Source organism: Camelus bactrianus, chromosome 15 (assembly GCF_048773025.1).
Source record: "Camelus bactrianus isolate YW-2024 breed Bactrian camel chromosome 15, ASM4877302v1, whole genome shotgun sequence".
NCBI lineage: Eukaryota > Metazoa > Chordata > Mammalia > Artiodactyla > Camelidae > Camelus > Camelus bactrianus.
In genome coordinates, this window is record NC_133553.1 from 42357640 (window position 1) to 42381914 (window position 24275).

Below are 24275 nucleotides of genomic sequence, written 5' to 3' on the forward strand. Positions count from 1 at the left end.
TATTAATGCTAATTAGAAGTATTTAAGCTAATAAGTGTTCCCATGTTCTGTCTAAATAATATATACTAGTTTAAAAACTCATTAAGTCTTTTTAACAAATATTTGAATCTACATTAGGAGTAGCCATTTCCAATCTAATTACTTGTTTTGGGATTTTTCCTGGCACATGACCACATCCATATAAACACACACACACTCACACTCACACACTCTCTCTCTCTGTCTCTCTCCCTCCCTCCCTCCCTCTCTCTCTCTCTCTCAAATGCCCATATTTATTTCAGAGAGTAGTTAAGTTTACTTTCCTGGTTCTCCGATTAAGGAGAATAAAACTTTCACTTCACTTAAGTGTTAACTAGACCTAAAGAATTTGAAATACTAAAAGTAAAGACATACTTACTATCTATTTAATTCTCACAAATTAAATTGTAATTAATTCTTAATGAATGGTTCTAGGAATCCTTAGGAAACACTTAAATTTTGCTTAGTGGTTGTAATTTGAATATAGCAACATTTTGATGAGTATTCAGATCTCAATAAAGTACTGTGGTTTCAGTAAGGGTTTCAGTAATTTTTCACCTTGTATTTTGTACTGTGACCTTCACATTTAAAGCAGTCATGACATTGCTGACAAAGATCTATGCTGTGTTGTAATTTTATTGTCAGTAGAAATTACACATGAGTTGCTTATATACTTCAAGGCAAGACAGTCCCTGTTTGAGGGTCAAAGCTTTGATTAGGGTCACATTACTGTTAGTGTGCAGACACATTCACATTTTGGTTTTGAAAAAAATATAGCATTCTCAGGAGCACAAATCTGCATTCTGTCCATAGACCTAACTGTCTACTACTCTTATCAGAATTCACTCCTGGAATGTGTCACCAAACTAAAATGGTTAGAACTGTTTTTCTGAAAAACAGTGATATTTCTATTTGTAATAGTCCATCACTAATCAACACTTAGAATGTCCATTTTTTTCTTGAAGCTATTATTTTATAACACAAATATTTAGCAATATAAAATCTGACTTAGACAAAAAGCATGCTCCCCTCTACTAAGATAAACTGAGTACCAACCAGTTTATCTTATACCCATTTTCAACCAGGGTACCAAGACCATTCAATGAAAGGAACAGACTTTTTAAGAAATGGTACTGGAACAAATGGATATCCAGATGCAAAAGAATGAAGTTCACACCATATATAAATACTAACTTAAAATGGATCAAAGACCTAAATTTAAGAGCTAAAACTAAACGTGATTTTTGCAAATCATATATATGGTAAGAGATTAATATCTAGAATATATAAAGAGCTCCCACAACTCAAGAACAACAACAACAACAACAAAAAACCAATTAAATTATAGACTAAGGACTTGAAAACACATTTCTCCAAACATATACAAATGATTATAAGTATGTGAAAAGATGCTCAACATCACTGGGGAAATGCAAATTTAAACCATAGTGAGATAGCACTTCACATCTATTAGGATGGCTATTATAAAAAACAGAAAATAACAAATGTTGGTGAGGTTATGAAGAAATTGGAACCCTTGTGTGCATCTGGCAGGAATGTAAATTATCACAGAAACTGTGTTAGACAGTTTAGTGATTCCTCAAAAGCAGAGTCAGCATACCCAGCAATTTCACTCCTAGATATATACTCCAAGTAACTGAAAACAGGGGCATGGATACTACTCTGCCAATGTTTGTTGCTGCATTATTTACAATAGCAAAAAGGAGGAAACAACTCAAATGTCCATGAACAAACAACTGGATGCATAAAATATAACATAGCCATACAATGGAATAATATTTGGCCACAAAAAGGAACGAAGTACTGCTAATGAACCTTGAAACCATTATGACAAGTGAAAGAAACTAGTCACCACAGTCCACATATTATATGATTCCATTCATGGGAAAAGTTCAGAATAGGGAAATCTACAGAGACAAAAAGTGGGTCGTTGCCTAAGCCTGGGGGAGAGGGTGGAGAGGTGATGGGCAGTGACAGCGAAAGGACATGAGCCTCCTTTTTCAGGTGACGCTATGTTCTAAAATTGACTGTGATGATAATTGCACGTTATCTGTGAATATGCAAAAAACCCTAAGGAATTATACACTTTAAATGGGTGAATGATGTGGCATGTGAATTCCATCTCAATAAAATAATACAGATTTAAACATTTAAAACTAAAGATTTTTTTAAAAATTTGAATAGAACAGCTCTGCCACGCTTGATCTCCCGTCTCCCATTCGGAGCCCCCTCGGACAGCGTCTGTTGCTGTGTCTTCGGCTGTCCTACTGGTGATGTGAAAGCCTTCTTGTAAAAGCCCCAGCTCCTCCAGGTACTTGATATTGGAAGAACCAAGAGTGAAACAACAGAGGGATAAGCTATCAGTTAAGTGCTGAGTCAAAAATGACCTTGACTCAGAAGTTAAAATGCGTGAATTTTTCCCTCAAATATAAACGGCAAGGCAAAATTATTTTCTTTCAACAATGGGTTAAAAAAAATAATTTTGCCTTGCCACTTATATTTTTGACAACAACTTTGCAGTGGAAGCAAGGTCCTTGAGAGGAGTTTCCAAATACTTTTACCTGCCTTTCCCCCTTATCTATGTAGGTAGAAAAAGAGACTCCTGCTCACTCAGCAAGAAGTCCTGGTGCTGACTGGTAGACGGATGTGATTGAGGTTTAGAACCTGAGCTCCCACTCAGGACTGATTAAGTCTGTGTTTGCTGTCTAACTGAAAATTAGTTGCTGACAAATATCTCCAAAGAGAGTAGTCTGTGATTAGTCATTATATCACACACATGCAAAGATGAAAAGGAAAAATTTCATTAAGATGATGCAATTGATTGTATCCTGGAAGGAAGCTGACCTTTTGATGTAGACCTGAATCCATACATAGGAAGCAAACATACAGCACTTTCTATAGGCACATATATATTTTTTTCAGAATTTTCTACTCTATGGTATAATGGAAAGGTAACAGAGCTCTTTTAGAGAAAAAAATTTTCTATTACAAAAAAAAATCCAGCCAACCATTTTGATCTATCAGAAAGAGCATAAAATTTTGGCACAGATTTCCCAGTGGTATCCCCAGAAAACTGAAAGTCCAACCAAAAAGTGTCAAAACATGTCATTAAGCAGGACATTTACAACTTACTTTCTTCTCTCCAACAGTGAGCTTGGGGTGGGTTTTTTTTTTTGTTGTTGTTATTATTTCCTGTTAAATTATAACTGATTCTAATTATTTTCTCTGTTTTTGAGTTGTTTAAAAAAAAAAAGAGAGAAAGTTATTTGGGTGCAGTACAAGCTCTGTGATGGCAGACAAATAACTGTTGTCTCAAGTTCTCCAAATGTAAAACTAGGATTGTAGCAGAGCGCCGTTATTTTACAGTTTCTACTTCGACAAAATACATTCATTTCCCCCAATATATTTTCATATCATATTAATTATTCATAAGAATGTGTATTCAGACACACAGACTAAAACCTTATGCTTATTAATTTACCTTGATTTATACTAATACCAAAGCCTGTCATTCAAACATATACTAACTAATCCATATATATACATATATCCAAATGTATTTATCCATATATCTGTATATACATATATTATTTTTCATCATATTTTCATTTCTTATCCTCAAATGTTTAATCCAGATGCTTTAAATGAAAAGTACTACAAAAATTGTTACACAGTCTATCAGTATGTCTGTGTGGTATTTAAAGGGTAAACTGTAGAAGACTAGTGATATTTACGTATAGGACTACATAATTTTACAAATCACTATGTTCTTTTTGTACATGCTTTGCAACTTCTGCCTCAGGCAAAGCCTAAAGAAAGGAGGCTCCTATTGGATAATTCTCTCCTTTCATTTCAAGGCGACTATAACTTTTTTTTTTTAATCTGAAATTAGGGTTAATCTTTCTCACTCTTTAGAGACATTTTAAGATTTTTTCCCTTCCATTTTAGTTTCTGTTTTTCCCTTCTCTCCCTCTCTCACCCATCCTTCCGTCTCTCTTTAAATTACTACCTGTCATGCATTAAAAATTGGTGCTAAGTCGTAGGAATAAAAATCAAAACAAAATTTTGAACCCCAAGGAGCTCTAAGTCTGGCAAAGGGGACAGGGAAGCAAAATTAATAATTTAATGCAGGATAAATCACAAGAGATAGGCACAGAGTGAGTTCTGGAAACAACAAAGATAACAACTCTGCACAAGTTTTCAGATGATGGTTGCCCGAGAGAATGATACCAAAGTGACAGTCTACAGAGTAAGTAGGAAATAACAGGGAACAGGGCAGACGATGAAAAAAATACATATATCCTCAAGGGAAAAGGTACATTTTTAATTGGAGAAATGCAAGCTTTGATATGGCTGTAGTTCCATGCATAGATACATTTTCATTTGACAGTTTTCACTCACTGTGGCCACCAGGGAATAAAGGCTTTTCTAGTGGGAACATCACTGCCAAGACAATTTGCTCTTTGGGCTGATTTGAATCTACTCGTTGTTCTAATCTGAAGCAAATTATTTGAAAGATTCTTAGTATACTCAAATGGGGGTTTATCTTTTTATTTTTTTTAGAAGTATGGTTGTTTTAAAATACTGGGTTAGTTTTAGGTGTACAGCATAGTTATTCAGTTATTTTTTTTCAGATTATAATCTATTATAGGTTATTGCAGGATACTGAATATAATTCTCAGCCCTATACAGTAAATCTTTGTTGCTTACCTATTTCACGTGTAGTAGTTGTTAATCTGTGTGCCTCATTTGTCCCTCCCTCACTCCTTCTTCCCTTTGATAACCATAAGTCTGTTTCTGTTTGGTATATAGATTCATTGGTATTATGTTTTAGATTCCACATATAAGTGATATCATATAGTATTTGTCTTTGTCTGACTGACTTCAATAAGTATAATATTTTCTAGGTCTGTCCATGTTGCTGCAAATGGCAATATTTCATTGCTTTTTATGGCTGTATAATATCCATTGTATATACACACCATTTCTTCTTGTGTCAGTCTGCTGTTGATGGGCACTTGGATTGTTGCGTATCTTGGCTATGTAAATAGTGCTGCTATGAATACTGGGGTGCACTGGAATTAGTTTTTTTTTTCCAGATAAATACCCAGGAATGGGATTGCTGAGTAATAGGGTAGCCCTAGTTTTAGTTTTCTAAGGACTCTCCATACTGTTTTCCATAGTGGTTGCAAAAATGTACATTCCCACAGTGTAAGAGGGTTCCTGTTTTTCATACACCCTCTTCAGCATTTAATATTTGTAGACTTTTTGATGATAGCCATTCTGACAGATGTGAGGTGATAACTCATTGTGGTTTTGATTTGCATTTCTCTAATAATTAGCAATATTGAGCATCTTTTCATGTGCTTTCTGGGCACCTGTCATCTTTGAAAAATGTCTCTTTAGGTTTATTGTCACTTTTCTTTCTTTCACTGTGGGAGACTGACCTAAGAAAATATTGCTATAATTTATGTCAGAATGTTTTGCCTATGTTCTCTTCTAGGAGTTTTATGGCATCATGTCATATTTAGGTCTTTAAACTACTTTGAGTCTATTTTTGTATGTAGTATGAGGGAGTGTTCTAATTTCAGTGATTTACATGAAGCTGTCCAGCTTTCCAAACTCTACTTGTTGAAGAGAATGTCATTTCCCATTGTATATTCTTGCTTCCTTTGTCATAGATTAACTGGCTGCAGGTGCTTGGGTTTACTTCTGGGCTGTCTGTTCTGTTTCATTGATCTACAGGTCTTTTTTGTGACACTACCACACTGCTTTGATTCCTGTACCTTGGTAGGATAGTCTGAAGTCTAGAAGGGTTGTATCTTCTGCTTTGTTCTTTTACTTCAGGATTGCTTTGGCAATTCTGGAACCTTTCCTGGTTCCATGTAAACTTTAGAATTATTTGTTCTAGTTCTGTGAAAAATGTCACGGGTATTTTGATAGGAATTGCATTAAATCTGTAAACTACTTTGGGGTGGTTTAGTCATTTTAATGATATTAGTTCTTCCAATCCAAGGGCACAGGATATCTTACCATTTACTTGAATCATGTTCGATTTTCTTTATCAGTTTTTTTTTCAGTTTTCATAATACAGATCTTTTACCTCCTTGGTTAAGATTATTCCTAGGTATTTTATTTTTTATGTGATTTTTAAACAAGTGGGGTTTGTTTTTTTTTACTTTAATTTTCTGGTATTTCATTATTAGTGTAAAGAAATGCAAAAGATTTCTATATATTAATCTTGTATCCTGCTACAGTGCTGAATTCATTTTAATTAGTTATAGGATTTTTTGTGTGGAGTTTTTAGGGTTCTCTATATAGAGTATCATGTCATCTGAAAATTGTGACAGTTTTACCTCTTCCCTTCCAATTTGGATATCTTTTATTTCTTTTTCTCATCTGATTGCTGTGGCTATGATTTCCAATACTACACTGAATAGAAGTGGTGAGAGTGGGCATCCTTGTCTTGCTCCTAAATTTAGCAGGCAGGCTTTCAACTTTCACAGCTGAGTTTTATGTTGGCTCTGGGTTTTTCATATATGGCTCTTAGTATGTTGAGAAATATTCTCTCTGTACCCTCATTGGTGAGAGTTTTTAAGAATGGATGTTGGCACACTGTCATAGGCTTTTTCTGCATCTATTGAGATGATCGTGTCATTCTGGTCTTTCCTTTTGTTAATGTGGTACATCACACTGATTTGCATATGCTGAACCACTCTTGTGATCCCGGAATGAATCCAACTTGATTGTGGTGTATGAGCCTTTTTATGTATTGTTTGATTTGGTTTGCTAATATTTTGCTGAGGATTTTTGTATCTATATTCATCAAAGATACTGGCCTGTAATTTTTTCTTTTCTTTTTTTTTTTTGTAGTGTCTTTGCCTGGTGTTGGTATGAGGGTGATGGTGGCCTCCTAGAATGAGTTTGGGAGTGTTCCCTTCTTTTCAGTTTTTTCGAATAGTTTGAGACAGATAAATATAAATTCTTCTTTGTACCTTGGCAGAATTACCCAGTGAAGATATGCAATCCTGGACTTTTGTTTGCAAAAAGTTTTTTTTGTTTTAAAACTACAGATTCTATTTCATTTTTTTTACACTTTTTATTGAGTTACAGTCATTTTAGAATGTTGTGTCAAATTCCACTGTAGAGCACAAATTTTCAGTTATACACGATCATACATATATTCATTGTCACTTTTTCTTTGCTGTGAGCATTGAGTCTGTTCAAATTATCTGTTTCTTCTTGACTCAGTTTTGGCAGGCTCTATGCATCTAGAAATATAGTCATTTCTTCTAGGTTGTCCAATTTGTTGGCATATAAGTATTTATATTATCTGAGGATTTTTTGTATTTCTATGGTATCAGTTATTATTTCTCATTTTTCATTTCTTATTTTGTTTATTTAGGTCCTCATCTTGGTAAGTCTGGCTAGAGGTTTGTCAATTCTGTTTGTCTCTTCAAAAAGCCTGCTCTTAGTTTCACTGATCTTTCCTATTTTTTAATCTCTTTTTTATTTATATCCTCTCTGATCATCATTATTTTCTTCCTTCTGATGACTTTGGGTTTTGCTCATTCTTCTTTTTCTAATTCTTTTAGGTGGTAGATTAAGTTGCTTATCTGAGATTTTTCTTGTTTCTTAAGGAAGGCCTTTATTGCTATGAACTTCCAGCTTAGAACTGTTCTTGCTGCATCTTATGGATTGATAAGGCTATATCTTCATTTTCCTTGATGTATTTTGTGATTTCTTTTTTGATTTCATCATTGACCCATTGGTTTCTGAGTAGCATATTTTTAGTCTCCATGTGTTCAGTTTTTTCCTGTTTTTCTTTCTGTGGTTGATTTCTAATTTCATACCTTTGTGGTTAGAAAAGATGCTTGAAATAATCTTAAATTTGTTGAGGCTTGTTTTGAGACCTTATAAGTAGTCTATTCTAGAGAATATTCTATGCATGTTTGAAAAGAATGTGTATCCTGTTTTTTGTGGGGGTTTTTTGGGGGGATGTATATAGTGTCTTGTAGCTATCAATTAAATTCAACTGGTCTGTTATGTCATTTAGGACCTCTGTTGCCTTACTGGTTTTCTGTTTGGATGATCTGTCCATTGATGTCAGTAGGGTGCTAAATTCTCCTACTGTTATTTTATTATTGTCAACTTCTCCCTTTATTGACAGGGACTAAAGGAGACAAAAGTCTTCCTGTTCGTATTTGTTTTATATATTTAGGTTTCATATATTGGGAGTTCCTAATTTTTTTTTTCATATGTCTTTTTTTGGGATTGGGTGATTTTCACTATTCTATATTCCTGATCACTTACTTGTTCTGTATCATTTAGTCTGCTATTCATTGCTTCTAGATAGGTTGTTATCTCAACAACTGAATTGTCTATTTTTGATTGGTTCATCTTTCTAGATTCAAATTCCTTGTTCCAGTGATCTGCTTCTCTATGGATAATCTTCCTTAATTTAGTTAGCATTTTTATTACCACACTTTTGAATTCAGGGTCTAGAAGACCAGTGAGCTCTGTTTGTTCTTTTAATTGGGAGTTATTTCTTCTGCTTTTGATTAAACTTTCTCTGTTTCTCTGAATTCAGGAGAAACAGTTAACTACTGTGGTCTTGAAGGGGTGTTCTTATGTGGGAGCATCCCTGTGTAGACTGTCTGTGTCCAATGTTTTTGGTGTAAGGGCTGATTTAGGTATGAATACCAGCCACTACTTTTCTCAGAGTGTACTGCACATTATCCCCTTGATAATGGTTGTCAGTGAAGTATGTAAAGCCTGTGCAGCATATGAGGTGTGGCTTCACCTCTGCTCGTGACTCTCACTGCCTTGTCAGGGATGGAGTCTGCTCCCCAGTTGTTGGAGTAGAAGCCCTGAGAGTTGGGTTCGATCAGGCTCCACTGCCTTTGAGCGTGTGCCCTGCCCCAAAGGAGGTGATTGCTCAAGCAAATGAGGCCCGTGTGGTCACAGAGGACCTATGCATCACCTGTGTAGGCATCCATTGTTCCACTCAAAAGTAGCCCAACGTTGCATCCCTTTTTCTATTGTGTTCATCCCAGATCTAGTGCAAGGCTATGGCAGGGAGTAGGCTGGGGTCAGGGTGTTGTGGCTGAAGGAACTGAGGTGTTTGTGCTGCCATCTGAGATCTGGGCTGCCCCTGTGGTAGTCTTCTCCCAGGACCTGTCTACCACAGACATAGTGCTAAGCTGAGGTGTGGAGTGGGCCAACCCAGGTACTCAATAGGAGATGAACTTCTGTGTAATCCTAAGCTTGCTGACGATGGCAGTCACCACCCCATGCAGACGAAACCTCAGATCATCTGGTCTGTCACTGTTTAGCTAGACAAAGTCTTTCCCCAAATCTTGAGCCAGGCTGTAGTGTAGAGAGAGCTGGGCCAGGTTGTTCACTCCTTTGGATTGGGAACTGCAGTGAGGCAGCAGCTGCCAGTGCAAGACTCTCTCTGGGTCAATTGTTGGCAATTCATCACATACACACTCCTCCTGAGTCTAGGCTTCTCCAGCCCTTCTGTTTGTCTCAGCAGATTTCCTAGCAGGCAACGGGAACTGCCTCCTCCAGGCAGGACCTCAGGATTGGAATGCCCAGATTGTGGCTCAACCTGCTTGCTTTCCAGAGCAAGAGTCTGCCTGTGCAGACCTTCTTTCCCTTACAGATACCTTTGAGGGGCATAGTTCTGGACCTGATGCCTTTTTTGCCATCCTACTAGGTTACAGGGAGATCTTTCTTGCAGCTTTGGTTGTACAGGAGTTATTTTGCAAGTTTCCAGTTAGTTTTCAGGAAGAACTGTTCCATATGTAGATGGATTTTTGATGTTTTTGTTGGGGGAGGCGAGTTTCATGTCCTCCTACTCTGCCAGCTTGATCCCCTCCTTTATGTTTTATCATTTTTTAAATTTTAGAAATACTTAGCTGTACAAAGGTTCTGTGATTGTTTTCATGAGTCATACATTCCCTTATTTTTCTCAAGCACTTCTTGCAGAGAGGAGAAACTAAGGTCAAATGATTTTTCCATATTTACATGATAATTTAAGGGGGAAATGGGATAAAATATGATAGGTCCTTAGTTTAGAGACTATTATATATCCTATAGAATTGAATTTCCTGTTAGCCATCTCTGCTTTTTACCATTTATATCTTGGTACACTTCATTAGTGACTTACTAACCAGCTCTGAAAACATTTACGTCTTCAACAAAATCTTACATAGAAGAATACAATTCTCCTTAAAATTTGTGTAAATTTAGAATTTAACTATTTGCCTTTTAATATTTAAATCTTATCCAATCAATCATAAGGTTATGTGGAGTTCCTGACTTTGGGATGAGTATTTCACTATTGTTCCCTGATATGTCTAGAAACAGAGTAAACATCAGAAGAAACTCTATTGGGAGGGCCTTCAGAACTTCCTCATGTCCTTCAACAAGAGAAGATGCTCCATCGATTTGAGGCCATTGAGAAATAGAGCTAATTCTCTAGTCAAATTAATTTATATTCTGATACGCATTACTCTGACAACTGCAAAAACCTGCACAGATAGAGTTTCTGTCTAGGAGAGAGATTTCTCTGTTCAGTAATTTTTTTTTTTAATATAGAGACCCTGAATAGGAAAAAAGTAATTATATTGCTTATGGCCCAGCTTCCTTTACCTACTCCCAGGACTGGAGAAGTTTTCCATGAAAGAGGATCAGAGTGACAGCCACCAAAATGAACCAGACCACACTGTGCTCTAAATACGGGAGTAAATATGAAGTGATAAATGCACACAAAGACACTTACATTGCTGTGGAGAATTGATAACAAGATTCCATCTACATTTGTTTGAAAGTTGAAAGACAAGGAGTTACTTGAATACATTTGGAAAGACCTTGGAAGTCATTGGATATAAAGTTAGTAAATTCTGCCACAATTTCTCCTTTGTTTCTACAAAGGGGAACATATTCTGATGCACAAGGAGTGTCACACTGAATCCAGTTCTTAACAAATTTTAAAACTAGCCTTCGAGATAGCAATGTCTGGTCTTATAATTTCTGTAGACCTATATTACACAATGCACAATTTATGAATGATTTTAGATGGAACATAATTCTATCAGATGCCAGAACTGCCACTGGCTACTAGATTTCTTGAGTATGCAGTTTTGATGGTATAGGGAAATTTGGAATTTCCTAACATTGGGGAAGAAAGGAAAATGAAAGTTACCATCAAAGCAATAGTGACAAACTCTAGTGAACATTAGTGTTAGCGGTAACAGAAATGAAAGGCAGCTTGCTCCAACAACCATGTAGCCAGGACAACTAGTTTCTAGCAGAAGGCACATAAAAAATTAGAGTTATCTCTTTTACCAGTAGCACCATGGACCAGGATTATGAAAAACACAGAAGGAAACAGAGTGGTTTAAGTAGCCAGATGTGCAACTGAAACTCTTGAACTTAACTATAACTGTGCAAAAGGGGAGACTTTACAAGTGGCTTAAACAATATAGAACTTCATTTCCTCTTCACATAAGATGACTCTAAAGTATGTAGATCAGGACTGTTATGGGATTCTAGTGCTACTAGTATTTAGGATTTGGGAGCAATATAAACCCCATCATTAGGGAAGTAGGATATAAATATCACACTTGACTTAACTAAAGAACACAGTCCAGAAGTTAGAAGGAATGAACTGGATGTGAAGACAGAATATACGTAAATCACACACACACACACACACACAAATAGTTATGGATGAAAATGAAATAGGCAGAACAAGACCTTTAGCAGGAAAAATAGATATACAGAAGTTAACACTACAAATTTTCAAGGATACTTATATATTCAAAGATTTATTAAAGTAGCAGCCTATGAAGCAGAAAGAAATGGTGGGGAGTGAGGATAAACAGAAGAAGATTATGGACGGATATATGATAAACAGTAAGAAAGACATTTTTTAAGGAACCATATTTGTAATGTCCCTTGAATGGAAATTATACCTAAATTCTGTGAAATAATACAACAATAATGTTCTAATAGAAAAGGAATAAATCTTCTAAGGAAGATGCAGAGAAGAACAATGAAAAATAAAAATTTTATTTAAACTTAAAGGCTTTTGCACAGCAAGGGAAACCATAAACAAAATGAAAAGACAACCTACAGAATGGGAGAAAAAATTTACAAAAGATGAGACTGACAAGGGCCTAGTTTCCAAAGTATGCGAACAGCTCATACAGCTTAATATATTAAAATCAAACCAAACCAAACCAAAAAAGAAAAAAACAAAACCCCAAAAAACAAAAACAAAACAGCAAACCAATCAAAAAACAAGCAGAAGACCTAAATGGACATTTCTCTGGAGGAAAAATTCAGATGGCCAACAGGCACATGGAAAGATGCTCAACATCACTAATTATTAGAGAAATGGAAATAAAAATTACAATGAGGTATCACCTCACACCAGTCAGAATAGCCATCATTCAGAAATCTACAAACAATAAATGCTGGAGAGACTGTGGAGAAAAGGGAACCCTCCTATACTGTTGGTGGGAATGTAGTTTGGTGCAGCCATTATGGAAAACAGTATGGAGATTCCTCCAAAAACTAGACTTACCATATGATCCAGCAATCCCACTCTTGGATGTATATCCAGAGAAAACTATAATTCAAAAAGAAACATGCACCCCAATGTTTATAGCAACACTATTTACAATAGCCAAGTCATGAAACTATCTAAAAGTTCGACAGATGACAAGATAAAGAAGCGATGGTATATTTATACAATGGAATACTACTCAGCCATTAAAAAAGAATGAAATAGTATCATTTGCAGCAACATGCATGGACCTAGATTGTCATACTGAGTAAAGTAAGTCAGACAAAGACAAATAGCATATGATATCATTTATATGTGAAATCTAAAAAAAAAAAATGATGCAAATTCTATTTACAAACCAGAAATAGACTCACAGACAGAGAAAACAAACTATGGTTACCAAAAGGGAATAGAGCCCTCTTAAAATAAATTTTGATGAGCCTGAAAGACATTTACAGTAATCCAAATCTCTGCAAATAAGACTATGTATATGAGTTTTAGGTTTATGTAAATTAATATCTGAAAAAAAGGAAGACTTGAACTGAGAAGAACTAAGATTTCAATTTATGCTCTTTGGAAGTAAAAACAGATACAGAAAATAGTGTGTCTTAGTTCAAACAAACAAAATACTTGATGATTGTCTTGAGGACAGTGATCAATTTGTTTAAAATTTAACCGAGAAAATATAAATTTGAAATGTAATTCTGCCATTGGGGAAAGACAAATAATTTTCCATAATTGTTCTAATGGGGCAGATAATTTTTACAACTATTTTAGAGAAATGTTCAACTCTCTGCCTAGAGACAACTGTTCTTGAGTACAGCATTTTATTAGAAAGTGTTTCAGGAGTAGAAGAAAAGGCCCTAGCAGTGTCTACTGCAAAATGGGATGTATTTCATGTTAACTAAGAGAAGAAGCAGATATACAGAAATGTCCTAATGATAAACCATAAGAACAGGGAATACAGATACATATAGATATATACAACCTGGCAATAATCCATGGGTCAGATGATAATGGAGACAATCAAGCATGTCCAAATAATTACAAGGAAATGACCTAAAAGTAAAAAAAAAAAAAAAAAGAAGAAGAAGAAGAAGGAAATTGAAGGGGAAAATATGGATTTCCACTGATGGTGGAGTAAGGATGATGTAATACATAGAGTACTGAATCCATTCATCAATATCATTTACCATTTGACATTTGTCTTGGGCACTTTCCTTTTCTACTCACCTTACAGAAAAAAAGTTATTATATGTGGTAGACAGAATTCTAAAAGCAGACCCACAAGATCTCCTGCCCCAATCTCTAGAACTATGATTATGTTGAGATAAATAACATATTCCTGGATTGATAACACAACCAAAGAGACATTTCAGATGTAATTAAGGTTACTAATCAGCTGCCCCTGAAATAGGGAGATTAGATTAGGGTGGGCCTAATCTAATTATATAAGCCTTTTAAAATCAAAGACTTCTTTCTGGCTGGTGGCAGAAAAGGAAGTCAGAGGGATTCAAAGTACAAGAAAGATTTGAATGACTTACTGTAGAAGATGGGGGGAGGGGCACATGTTGAGGAGCACAGCCAGCCTCTAGAAACTAAGAGCACTTATCTAGCTGTCAGCCAGGAAGGAAATAGGAACCTCTGTCTTACAACCCCAAAGAAATTAATTCTGCCAACAACAAGAATGAGCTTGGAAGGAACTTCTTTCTCAGAGTCTCCAGGAAAGAGTTCAGGCTAGTCTAAACCTTTATTTCAGCCTTATGACTGCCTAAGCATATACCCATATTAAGTCCATCTCTCTATTTTTGAATTACAAAACTATGAGCTAATAAATAGGAGTTAGTTTAAGTCACTAAGTTTGTGGTGCTCTGTTACATAGCAATAGATAACTAATACACCATAATGCATCACTGCAGTTTTACCTTGGATTTATTTTTAGGCAATATGACAATATGCATCTGTGCCCCATGAGTAAAAAAAGAATTATATATCAAATTAATAATTTTAACTATCATTTTGAGTACAAAAGACATGGTGGCCCAAGTCTTTTCAATGAAAGATGCATTAATTAATGTCTTAATACAATATTCTTATGAAAAATAATGAACACTGACCTGCTATTTATGACTATGAATGTAAAAGTTCCCCAAATTGCCAAAATTAAGTGCTTATTCCACTGAACTTTGCTGAAAAATAGTTATTTTGAATTACAATTGATTTTAAAAAATTAATTTGAAAGTAACTCAGAAATTATTAAATATAAATTACTAAAATTTCACCGTAAGCAACACAGTGTGGCAGAAAGCACATTCAAGAAAACCAGGTATCAGCTCTAGTGTTGACAATACAAGTGTGCTTACATGGTCTTGAAGAAGGCATCTAACACTTTGACCTCAATTTTCTGATCTCTGTAAGTTTAAACTTCCTCTAAGGTCCCTTATGAGCTAAACTTTATATCAGAACTGGCTGAAGGTTAAGTATGTTGTTAAATATAAGAAAATGATATATAAAAATAGTAAATATTTAATATAGTTGATTTGAAATGTTTATTTGAGCTACTTTTCCAAATAGAACACTACTTAATAACTGTTGAACAAATGAGATCATTATATGTGAGAGCTTTAAGAAAAAAATAATAGGTATATATATATGATTTCATGGGATTATTGAAATCCCTTACACATTTTCAATTTCAGATAAAATCTTTGAGGGACAGTATACAATGTAGGAACAAGAGAGGGGAAAGAAGGAAAAGAATCGAAGGAGAAAAACGTTACCTTGCTTTGAGAATAAATACCTAAAATCTCAAATCAGAGAAAGCCAATTCAGCCAAGTAAGTGGAAAGGAAAAACCCAAGAGAGTAATAAGAAAGAAATCAGAATGTCACACTCAATGAAAAGGAGAAAGTATAAGAATATTTTTCAAGAAAGAGGATGAGACATCTGGGAAATAGGAAAGGCTGGTTGGAATATAAATAATGGTCTGGATTATCGTCCTCAGGAAAGGATCTGCCAGACTTCAATGACAATGGGGACCTTACCTATTATAACTCTATCTATCCCAGCCCAACCTTCTGAAAAATTTTGACACCAACAGATTTCCTTGAGCAAATAATTACTCCCATGGATGTCAACTTGGTGAAAGCATTCAGTCAGAAATAGTCAATATAAAAATGAACTACTTCTAGGCAAGCTGCTTGGGGAGATTGAATTTTGCAGAAGCATAAACCTCAATTCCCCATTATCAGCAGGGTCTGTCTGTTTTGGAGCACACTCAAGCATCTGTCACGAATTCTGACATTAATCACTACTTTTCCAGTGGGAGGAGAAATACCTGTTAACCCTGCCGCTCCTAAAAGTTCTGTCTCAGTAACAGGAATTCTGGGAAGGGAGCTGTCCCTTCATGGGGATATCATGTACCAGTAAGTCCGCAAGACCCAAAAAGGGAAATGACTGACAGAAGACAGCCCTTGAACCTGTCTCATTCTTACCAGGGGAAGAACAGAACAAAACGTTTTTAGTAGACCGAATTTGCTAATTTCCACCTGCCCCATAACTGGCCAAGCATTCCTGGTTAACATGATAGAAACAGCCTCCAGGAGTGTAACATGCCACGTACATGGCTGTTACACAGATCAGTCAACACAGCAGTTTGTAGAAAAGGAAATAAACATACATCATTAGCATTTCTACCCAGCAAAAAAACAAAAAAACAAACAACAACAAAAACTTGTGGAAGTCTGGAACTTCATAGTCACATTAGGAAAGTAACTGGCATTTTTTTTTCCTTCACCCGACCAAATATATCAAATTAATCTTCATTGCAGGATGGAATTAAGAATTCATCAGTCTGCACAGAAACATGTGTTACCTATAAAACTTACCCTATTCTAGTCTGTTATTTTATGCACATCCTCATCACCTTGTTCCTGAAATGATTTAAATAATCTCCATTTGATCCAAACAAATGTCCACTTAAGAGACTTGGCTGTCTGATTTGGCCACTGACACTGATCATTAACTTAAAAGTTATATACTTGACCCAGAATAAATTTGTAATTATTTTTATATCTTCTACAGAGCCTTACCCAAAATAGTTGTCCAATAAATTATAGCTGAATGGCAATAAATTAAAAGCCAGAATTATCTCTTGGTTTTCTGGAAATCTCATGGTCAGATTACAAACAGTGATTTTTAAAATTAAAATTAAAGATATTCCTAATACAAGATAATAATGGCCACCACTTCCTGAGTGCTGTGTGCTAGGCATTGTAATGAACTCTTTAAGTGAATCACTTAGTGATGAATGAGAGTGAGACAGTTACTCTTTCATCCCCATTTTTACAAAATTGGATACTGAGGTTTGGAGAGATAAGCAGCATGACCAAGGTTCCACAATAGGCCCAAAACTTGACTCTTTCAGATTGTCTTAATGAGTTGTACTGACTTAAGGCCATGTTTAAATACTGTAAACTATCTCTTTCTCTGAACTATGCTGGATGGATTCCTGTGATAGGGAACTCTATGTATTAACAGAATTAAAAACATATAGTCTGTCTACCTGGCATGTAGATGGTAATTTTGATGAATACCAAGGAAAGTAAACTAGTCAGTGTCTTGATTGAGGAATATCATTCCTTTACTAGAGTTATGCTACAGAAATGGCAAGATGGTTCTCTTTATTGTTTATTTTTTAAAGTAGTATATCTCCTTGAATGCTTAAATAAGAGTTTATCTGAAACTCAAAATTTCTAAACCATAAAAAAATGGAAGAGAAAATTTTAACCTGGAGGATTCTAATGGTGCAAGTTACCGAAGTCTTACATCAACCATAAGACTTACATTATCAGTCATACATCAATAAAAACTAAATATTATCCCTGCGTCACATATACTGTGATGTGCAGGATGCCAGCTTGATGATACTATGAGAGAAAGTGCAAAGTGAGAATGTGCAATGATTAACATATTTAATAAAATTACTTATTATTCCCTATCTGTTCACAAAAATTGAGCTAGCAGTTATGTTAATAATATTTAGTATTTGTCAACAGATCCTGAGGTCATATCTGTAACATATTATACTATACACTAAATTACGCTTGCTACCCTTTTTTACACAGCAGAAGAAATGCATGAGCAGAAGAAACTGTTTAAGGTAGTAGACTGAACCTGGATCTCAAATAGTTCTTCTTCCAAAAAAAAATAATTTGAAAAATAATTTGGAGATAAAAGTGGGATCAAAGTTTTCAGTTAAATATATCACACAGAAGCCTTCCTTAAGCGCACTAACAAAACAAGTCAATTACAGAAGCAACCAAGATATGAAAGGAAAATTAACAATAAGCAGGACTAAGTAAGGGTTGTACAGAATTTGCCTAAATATAAAATTTAGTTAAAAACTGGAAAATGGGGGTCACAGAAGTTAAATGTCAAGAATTCAGTAATAATATAATTTTTTTTTCCAGAAAATGGGAAAAGACAAGTAAGGATAGAGTAAGGAAATTACTTCCTTTTCCTGAGAATGACATCTATAGATAAAGGTTAATGCAGAAACACTAAGAGGCAGAGTTTGAAGTGTATTATGTAAGCTGTAAAGAGAACAGCAAGAAAAACTGAAAATTCAATTTGGAACAAAGAAAGGAGAAAGAAAATTTGTGCGCTCATTTTGTCATCTTTCAGAGGGTGTGTCAATATATACAGACTGTGTAATGCTTTTTTCCCTTTTCTTTAAACATCTCATAAAAAACACTACTCATATTATTCATTTTTAAAAAGGCCAACAAATGAAGGCATACTTTCTTTTGTATGTACAAGTTTATCAATACAACTCCTAAAAGTAATATTATTAATAACATTAACTTTGAGACTTTGAGAAAAGAGAATACAAAATGGCTCTAAACAACCCTCTTGTAAGTTGACCCAACCGTACAAAGAGAAGAGAAATAATGAAGGAAAAAACATCTTTCAATAACCTAAAAAAAGAGAATGATGCCAATCACATACCACTAACTTAAAGAGTGGGAAAATGTGAATGAGAAAGGATGTAATGATAGAGGCGGTGGCAGGAATTCAGGGAAACCTTCCTGATGTCCCTGGAGAGCATACACTAGTCTCGAGGAAGCCACGGGAGGGGCAGAATTAGCACAATCAGAGGTCATTTTCCCACATCAAATCGGTGGTGTTCTAAAGGTATAAGCAAGGATAGAGAAACCAGTGCAGCCATTTCTCTGCCTATGGTATGATTTCTTATTAGGAGCACAAGATTACCCCAAGTTTGGAGAATCCTCTCTATTAAAAAAAAAAAAAAAAAGCCTCTAAGATAGTTCTAGGAGTTAAAGAAAACCTACAAATCCCTTGATACTTAGAAGCACTAAGAAATAATTTGTTGAGAGATGGTAACAAGACTTATGCTGGTGATCTTTTCATAATCTATAAAAATACTGAATCATTATGGTGCACACCTGAAACTATTATAACTCCAAAAAAAGAAGTAATTTGTTTTGTATTGTATGTGAATGGAAGGAGGGATGCAATCTTTATTCTAAGTGTATCAGTTACATTAGTTGCCGTAGTAACTAGTTATATTAGCTATATTAGTTTCAAATATTAGTTTGACTACATATGACACAATGCTACTCATTTTTTCTAACATAAAGTCAGAAAGTGAGCACTTTTAAAGTCAGTGATACACTCGAGTAAATTATGAGGAAATGAGCCTCCTTCCTACTCTCCAAACAGAGCATGCGGTTTTCATCCTCATTATTTAAGACAGCAAGTCCATTTCCAGGTGCCCTGTCTACAGTCCTTGAAAGTAGCAGGAAATGTTGGAGAATGAAAGCAAATCTCCTACAGTTAAGAATATAAATTTTTCTTTTAGAAAACCCAGCAATCTCTGTTTATTTCCTTTGGCTACAATTATAAGGAATCCTGAGAAATGGCATTCCTATTCTGAGGGGTGGCAGAGAAAAGGGGACTTACTGCCACCTTGAACAAACTCAAGGTGGCTAGTAAGTAAGGCGTGGGAGTAACAGACATTTGATGTAAAATTGGAAATACCTTCTTCAGGCTATCGCTCTTGCTGTCCAGCAGCCATGCCTCCTCCCATCTCCTGTAAACACCCTCACCCCTCCCCAAGGTAGTCTCATCCAAAAATCTAGGATTTCTCAAGTTCTCTTGGGAGGAGCTCCTTAATGAAGGTCTGGAAACTTGTACATTTAAATCTTAAAGCTTATCTGACACCCACATACAATAGTTTAGAAGAAACAGGAAACTACAGCTTAAAGAATAATTTTCATTTAGACAAGGGAGGGAGGGGAAGTAAACAGCATTAGCTAATTTCTGGAACACACCAAATCCTGAGGGACAAGATGAGGGGAGAGCATCCTGGTCTGGGAGTGAAGGAATTTCCCTGGGAATCAGTTGAGATTCCTGGTTCCGCTCCGGGGAAAGATGCATCTTGCCATCTTTGATGTACCTATGGATACACTGGTGTCAGAGAACGTGTCCACTTTCACAGACTACTCCCCCCTGGTGCTGGTTTGAGCGTTTCGGGGAATATTTCAAAAATGGATGAGTCAAAAGCTTTTGCAGGCCAAGTTCGGAGTTTCTTTGGCAAAACAGTAGGGTTCCCATCATGCAGTGGTTAAGAAAATAGACTCCTGAAGCCACAACTATCATATACCAAATCATGACTCTGCCTCTTACCAGCGCTGTGATCTCAGTTTACCTTTCTGTAAAGTGGGTGTGACAATAGCAACCACCGTGAGGGGTTGAGGATAATATAAGAAGTCAGAACAATGCCTGAATGATGATGAGTGAGTGCTACATCAACTGTAGTCATGATTCTTATTCTAGCTATTTTATAACCACCCTCATTGTTATTAATGATGTGGGTAAATAACCACAAACAGTAATTATTTAGACATATCCTTTAAGATATTTGCCTTTTGCATGTTGGCTTTTTTTTTTTTTTTTTCTGTTCATTCCTTTATCCTTTCACACAGTAGCCATGGCCTTACAGAACTTTGAAATAGGCTTAGCTGAGAGAGGACTATCTGACGGTGGGCTTATAGCAACTGAATGACTGTGAATGCTTAGCGAAGTGTGCTTAAGACAGACTTAGTCCCACAATCTGATCTCCTACCCAGATCTCCATTCATAAATTCTGATCACAGAGTGAAAGAAGCAGTTGTTTCCTTTAGCCTTGGAATAATCCAAACCATTTAACTTGTAATTAATAACAAATTAATAATAAAAATTTAAAAAATAAAATATAAAAAAATCTTTATTTAAAAATATAAAATACATAAAAATATATAAAAAATAAAACATAAAAACTTAATAAAAAACTTAAATAGCAGTCATGAGATGAGAGTATCTCTTTTAATAAAGCGCATCATTTCCTTTTGTCTCTGCTTTGAAAATTGGACAGTTCTTTTCTTATTTCATCCTTCTCTTCCAGAACTTGGCTCAATATATCCATAAATAAATAAGATTTCACTATGTTTTGTTTTCTTCCCCACCATTTGCCCCAACAGTACATATAATACTTGATGTGTGCCACACACAGAAAAAATTTGATCATTTGATTTACTGTTTAACCACCACATAGTAAGAGTTATTAGCTTTGATTCCTGCAAACTCAGAGATACAGCAATTCAGGAGAATAATCTCATCTAGGACCCAAAAATAGACAGTGGAAGCAAAGCAAAGGAGCCAGGATAATAAGTGTGTCATTTATGTATATGTTGACATTATCCAGGACTACAGATTCCTAGAAAATGACTGGACCCCGGATACAAAAAGAGAGTGTTGGAGTCAATAACCTTTAACACAGTGTCACACTGGAATAGAAAGGACCCATCCAGCCAGCAGAGCAACTCTGCACCTCTGTAATTCTTGTTCAGGTTGTCTTAGGATCAAATACTTCTTCCCAAGGTCTGGACTCATTTGGCCTTCATTCCTGACCACAATTTTCTTCCCTTCCTCCTTTTTTCCTTCATTATTTCCTTACCTTCCTCTACCCCACCTCTCCTTCTTCACTTTTTTTTCCCTATATTTTTAGGGGACTCCGAGTACAAGGATTTAGACTAAGTGAATTCCTGAGCCCTTTCTGAACTAGCCTTAAGTTGCCACCCTAGTTATTATTATTGCTAGTTTTCTCAACTTCCCAGTGCCTTAGTCAAACCAAGGTTTATGTTAAAAAATTCCCCAGAGTTTATACTACCCAGATCCAATATATATTTAAATTTAACCATATCCTACTTATTTTTTATATTTCTTAGCTTCTTTCATATATTGTTAGGTTATTTAAAAAAAAATCCAGACAGAAATTTTAAAAGAAATCTAAAATACAACAAAAGTACACTAAACAAATATAGGCAAAAGCAGGGGCAAGGGGATGCTAAACAATGAAGAACATATCATGGATCTGGAAAACAAGCCCAATGCATTGCATCCACTTAGACAACACTATTTGTAGACTACCTACACTGGAGATACAGGAGGAAACAAACCAAAACAGTACTTCTTTCGTGGAATTTACATAATAGGACGGGGAGATCTGATAATGTAAAGTGGTAACAAGTACAATGACTAAAGCAGGATAATGTAAATCTGACAAAGGTGGGGCACTATTTTAGACAGAGCGCTCAGAGAAGACCCTTCTATTGGAAAGACATTTGAGAAGAGGCCGGAATGAAATGAAAGAAGAGAAATTATCTTCTGGGGAAACAGAATCCCAAGCAGAAGCAGCAGTATGTGCAAAGGGCCTGAGATGGGACAACATTCCAGTGTTTCCGTGAACAGCAAAAAGGCCAGTGTGATCGGACCACAGTAAGTGTGGCATAAGATAAGATTAAAAAACTAATCAAGGTCTAATTCACCTTACAAGCCATAGTGAAGATGTTCACTTTCATTGCAAGAACAACGGGAAGCCAAAAGTTTCTGAACAATAAGAGACACAGAATGTTACTTAGATTTTCCAAACTTCATTCTGGATTCTGTATGGATAAGAATAGTGTTAGAAAGATGAATTTGAAATGCATAGCAGCCAATTAAAAGAGGAAAATCAGACCAATTTTGCATTTAATGTTGACCGAAAGATAAAAATAGGCCAAAATCTCAGACATATTCTTGGGGTCTTTATTATATAAGGAACCATCTTTTTGGTCCACAGCCCTCAGTTTCATCTTTTCTAAGATGTGGTTACCAAGAGTAAATACTTTCCCAAAATAGGAGTTCAATAAATATTATCCAAATTAAATTGATGTTAGCTTTTAACTAATTACCCACAGAGTTTTCCAGATTCTTGAAAAGACATTTAAGTTTCTTCTTAAAATGATTTTCCCTTACAAGTTGAAAACAGTTTCTAAAATAAAAGCTTTAATCAATTTGATTTAAAAGTCTTTGATGTCAAGAAGATTTCATAAACTGAAACACTATTATGGACTGGATTCACCTTTAGAAGGAACAACTTCCAAAGAGTAACAGTTACCCAAAGAGCTTTTGGAATCTCTTTTCTGAGAGGTGTTTTAACCCTGAGATGACTTTGGTATTACTTTCTTTGAGGCAGAATATTTTATTAAGATAAGCTTTCTTATTTTCTGTTCTCTCACATGATATCCGAGTGGAATTACTTCAAACATAAGACCATCATTAGATTTGTGTGAGTGAGTTAGCTATTGCCACAAAAACTCAGCATGACAAATCTCAATAAGCATCTACTGAGCTTGTTCATCTGCTGAGAAGCTGACCTAGACTCGGCTAAGCTGGAAAGGCTCTCATCCTCCACGAACCAACAGTTTCAGAGAAGCCTGTTCCCACGGTAATGGGAGAAGTACAGGAGAGTCAGCACAGACCAGCAAGCTCTCTCATGGGCTGGAAATGGGTCCACTATCATTTCCACTCTATCCCACTGTTCAAAGTGAGTCCACTTGGCCCAACCCAAAAGTCGGGGGTCATGGAAATATACTCTGCATATTTTAGTAGGAGAAATGACAAAGCCACATGGCCAAGAGAGAACGTGAGGAAGGATACAGAACTGAAGTCAACAGTGCAATCAATCTCCCAAAGTATTCAAATGGGATTCCAAGCATAAGGGACATGTTCTCTACCGTCTACAGTGTTCCGCTCAGCATGTTACCTTCCTCCCCAGGGGACTCTTCTCTAGGGTGGTGTGGAGTGGAGAGGGCTGTTTGGTGAAAAGTTATAACTGTAAAGAAAACATAACTTTCACTATTATAATTTAACTATGTAATGAAATTCTTGCCCATCTGTCACTGTAAAATAATTTCAACATAGAAGTACCAGTAGGTCCACCTAGAAAGATAAAAAGAAAAAGTAAAGAAAAACACATAAGGGCACATAAGGGACAGAAACGTGTTTGAGTCTCTTCTACTCCTCACTTCTTCCTTTGGACCCAAGTGGGTTATTTCCAGATTTTGCAAACAGACCATATGCTTCCAACTCCTTAACATTAAAAGCTGTCTCATTTTGCTTTATTTAAGATGATATTTATAGTTCTCTCTGTTCTATATGTGAGTAGTTAGGCATTTATCCATGGTCATTAGCATTTACTAAAATATTTCTACCAGGTCTCATATAGCAAATTCTATTTGTGAGTTATTACTCCAAGCTGCCATGTGGTAAAG

General features: G+C 35.7%; 1 long non-coding RNA gene across 11 annotated transcripts in view; it reads right to left on the minus strand.

Moving 5' to 3' along the window:
* The window catches only part of LOC105078995 (uncharacterized), a 656088-nt gene that overhangs the window by 33793 nt on the left and 598020 nt on the right, over positions 1-24275 (minus strand). The window lies entirely within an intron of this gene.